This window comes from Schistocerca americana, chromosome 6, assembly GCF_021461395.2.
Source record: "Schistocerca americana isolate TAMUIC-IGC-003095 chromosome 6, iqSchAmer2.1, whole genome shotgun sequence".
Classification (NCBI taxonomy): domain Eukaryota; kingdom Metazoa; phylum Arthropoda; class Insecta; order Orthoptera; family Acrididae; genus Schistocerca; species Schistocerca americana.
In genome coordinates, this window is record NC_060124.1 from 480,809,793 (window position 1) to 480,814,623 (window position 4,831).

Here is a 4,831-nt window from a genome sequence, read left to right on the forward strand (position 1 = left end):
GAAAGATAAAGGCATGAGATAGCCAATTCTGACATTGTGATTGATAATGAAAGTATGACTTAAGAAAATCCAAGGCATTTTCATATGATTTATTGATATAGAAAAAGCATTTGACAATATGAAGTGTTTTAAATGTATTAAATTCTTGGAAAAATAGGTATAACACTTTAGGGAAAGCCAAGTAACATGAAACATCTATGAAATTCTTCAACTTCTCCTGGCATAATTCATGATGAAATAGGTCATGGATGAACAGCTGGATGTCAGCATCCAAGAGCCATAATATTTCGGCAAGCAACCACATTGCTGTCATCAGGTGCACTGACAAACTGATTGCCGAGAAGCTGGAGCAGGGCTTATATCCCCCCCCCCCCCCTCCAACATGGCATTCTGTACACAGTCCATGCCTAGGTGAGGATGTGTGTCCTCTCCTCCCACTGTCAAGTCATTCTGTGCAAAGTTCGCAGTGAAAACACATGCTGGTGATGTCTCCATTGTTGCTCTGCCTGCCCCTAAAGATAGTTCATTGTGGGATATTTCCTTCCTCCTTTTAATCACACCCAATCCCAGTTCCACGACCTTACTGAGGATGTAGTTGCTATCACAACTGATCACGGTTCTCTTACTCGAATCTCAATAGATTCCGCGGGCTACGCGTGAAACTTGCCCACACGCGTTCAACCGTTTCTTCGCTCACTGCAGGCCGACCCGTTGATTTCCCCTTACAGAGGCATCCAGAAGCTGTAAACTGCGCATATCATTGCCGAATGGAGTTAGCAGTTGGTGGATCTTTGTTGAACTTCATCCTGAAGTGTCGTTGCACTGTTATGACTGACTGATGTGAGTGCATTTCATGCACGACATACGCTTTCTCGGCTCCTGTTCCCATTTTGTCTCACTGCGCTCTCGAGCGCTCTGGCGGCAGAAACCTGAAGTGCGGCTTCAGCCGAACAAAACTTTATGAGTTTTTCTACGTATCTGTAGTGTGCTGTGACCATATGTCAATGAATGGAGCTACAGTGAATTTATGAAATTGCTTCAATCATTTGTAATAGCCCTGTACATTGTCTCCCAGCAGGCTCCACATATTCTCAAAGTAATCCTGGTGGGATATGACCTCTGTTGGGTTGCCTTTCTCATCTGATAAGACCACAATATCTAGATCTTCTCTTAACTCTTGTACAGCTGCAATACTGGTATTAAAAGTTACTGTAATCACTAAAGAAGGTTAATACACCATTAACAACTTCAGGATTAGCTAATTTGAAGAAGTCTGGAAAAAGGATGAGACAACAGCCTTTTCAGTAGCATTGTAACAGGACCAAGACCAAAACATTTAGGAGAGCATAAAACTCATAGGATGAAGATGGATTTGAGACCCACTCGCCAAGTTTATTCTAAATATTTGCCTTTAAAATAAATACATTCTGTATGTATTAATACCAAATTTGGAAATGTTTTTCCCTCTCTGATGTCGGTATCCCAAAACTTGTAAGCATTTAGCAGCTTCTCATGTTGATGAAAATCACTGTGGAGTACATGGCCGAGTGTATGTCCCATTGTACCAGTTATTAAGGCTTTCACCCACTTTGTTCATGAAAGGACCACAGTAACAATGACTTCTTAGCACACAGACTGCTGCACACATAGTGATGGATGTTTCACTGCCACACCAGGTGAGACCAGACCAGAACACAGAGTCAGACATAAAGCTCTGCTGCGGCTTTTGGTGGCCTTATGCTTCTCTGTGCATTCAGTAATTAGTGTCATCTCCTCTTTGCAACATAAACAGCAATGATCCCAACACACTTCCCTGGGGCACATCTGAAGTTATTTCTACATCTGTCAGTGACTCTCCATCCAAGATACACATGTGATCAGAAGTATTTGGACACCCCCAAAAATATATGTTTTTCATATTAGGTGCATTGTGCTGCCACCTACTGCCAGGTACTCCATATTAGCAACGTCAGTATACATTAGACATTGTGAGAGAGCAGAACTGGGTGCACCGCGAAACTCGGACTTCGAACGTGGTCAGGTGATTGGGTGTCATACGTCTGTATGCAAGATTTCCACACTCCTAAACATCCCTAGGTCCACTGTTTTCAATGTGATAGTGAAGTGGAAACATGGGAGGTACATGTACTGCACAAAAGCGTACAAGCTGACCTCGTCTGTTGACTGACAGAGACTGCCAACAGTTGAAGAGGTTCCTAATATGTAATAGGCAGACATCTATCCAGACCATCACACAGGAATTCCAAACTTCATCAGGATCCACTGAAAGTACTATGACAGGTAGGTGGGAGGTGATAAAACTTGGATTGGATGGTCAAGCAGCTGCTCATAAGCCACACATCACGCTGGTAAATGCCAAACCCCACCTCACTTTGTGTAAGGAGTGTAAACTTTGGACGTTTGAACAGTGGAAAAATGTTGTGTGGAGTGATGAATCACAGTACAAAATGTGCCGATCCGACAGCAGGGTGTGGGTATGGCAAATGCCTGATGAACATCATCTGCCAGCGTGTGTAGTGCCAACAGTAAAATTCGGAGGTGGTAGTGCTGCGGTATGGTCGTGTTTTTTATGGAGGGGGCTTGTACCCCTTGTTATTTTGCATGGCACTATCACAACACAGGTGTACATTGATGCTCTAAACACCTTCTTGCTTCCCACTGTTGAAGAGCAATTCGGGGATGGCGATTGCATCTTTCAACACGATCGAGTACCTGTTCATAATGCACGGCCGGTGGCAGAGTAGTTACACGACAGTAACATCCCTGTAATGGACTGCCCTGCACAGAGTCCTGACCTGAATCCTATAGAACACCTCTGGGATGTTTTGGAATACCAACTTCGTGCCAGGCCCCACCGACCGACATCAATACCTCTACTCAGTGCAGCACTCCGTGAAGAATGGGCTGCCTTTCCCCAAGAAACCTTCCAGCACCCGAATGAATGTATGCCTACCAGAATGGAAGCCGTCATCAAGGTTAAGGGTGGGCCAACACTATATTGAATTACAGCATTACCGATGGAGGGCATCATGAACTTGTAAGTCACTTTCAGCGAGGTGTCTGGATACTTTTGATCACATAGTGTAACATGCTGTGGCCTCCCCACCAAGAGAATCTCAACCAAATTACAGGTCTCACTGGATATCCCACATGAGTGCACTTCCAATAATAAGCAGATATTATGGTATTAAGTCAAATGCCTTTTGGAAGTCAAGCAACAGGCCTCTGTCTGACTACTTTCATCCATGGCTTTCAGGATGTCACGTACCCAAAAAAGTGCGAGTTGGGTTTTACATGACTGATGTTTTTGGAACATGTGCTGGTTGGTATGCAGGGGGTCAATCATCTTTGAGCTCAGAATATGTTCTAAGATTCTACAGCAAATGGATATCAAGGATATTAGATGGCATTTTTGTGGATCACTTCTGCTGCCCTTCCTTAATTACCTATTTGATGCACAAAAACAATGAATTACTTGTTGTTGAATATGTTGTTGTTGTTGTTGTTGTTGTTGTTGTTGTTGTGGTCTTCAGTCCAGAGACTGGTTTGATGCAGCTCTCCATGCTACTCTATCCTGTGCAAGATTCTTCATCTCCCAGTACCTACTGTGACCTACATCTTTCTTGGTCTCCCTCTATGATTTTTACCCTCCTCGCTGCCCTCCAATACTAAATTGGTCATCCCTTGATGCCTCAGAATATGCACTACCAACCGATCCCTTCTTCTAGTCAAGTTGTGCCACAAATTTCTCTTCTCTCCAATTCTACTCAATACCTCCTCATTAGTTATGTGATCTACCCATCTAATCTTCAGCATTCTTCTGTAGCACCACATTTCGAAAGTTTCTATTCTCTTCTTGTCTAAACTATTTATCATCCACATTTCACTTCCATACATGGCTACACTCCACACAAATACTTTCAGAAACGACTTCCTGACACTTAAATCTATACTCGACTTTAACAAATTTCTCTTCTTCAGAAATGCTTTCCTTGCCATTGCCAGTCTACATTTTATATCCTCTCTACCTCGACCATCATCAGTTATTTTGTTCCACAAATAGCAAAACTCATTTACTACTTTAAGCATCTCATTTCCTCATCTAATTCCTGCAGCATCACCCGATTTAATTTGATTATATTCCATTACTCTCGTTTTGCTTTTGTTGATTTTCATATTATATCCTCCTTTCAAGAAACTGTCCATTCCACTCAACTGCTCTTCCAAGTCCTTTGCTGTCTCTGACAGAATTGCAATGTCACTGGCGAACCTCAAAGTTTTTATTTCTTCTCCATGGATTTTAATACTTACTCCGAAGTTTTCTTTTGTTTCCTTTACTGCTTGCTCAATATACAGATTGAATAACATCGGGGAGAGGCTACAACCCTGTCTCACTCCCTTCCCAACCACTGCTTCCCTTTCATGCCCCTCGACTCTTACAAATGCCATCTGGTTTCTGTACAAATTGTAAATAGCCTTTTGCTCCCTGTATTTTACCCCTGCCACCTTCAGAATTTGAAAGACAGTATTCCAGTCAACATTGTCAAAAGCTTTCTCTAAGTCTACAAATGCTAGAGACATAGGTTTGCCTTTCCTTAATCTATTTTCTAAGATAAGTTGTAGGGTCAGTATTGCCTCACGTGTTCCAACATTTCTACAGAATCCAAACTGATCTTCCCCGAGGTGGGCTTCGACCAGTTTTTCCGTTTGTCTGTAAAGAATTCACGTTAGTATTTTGCAACAGTGGCTTATTAAACTGATAGTTCGGTAATTTTCACATCCGTCAACACCTGCTGTCATTGGGATTAGA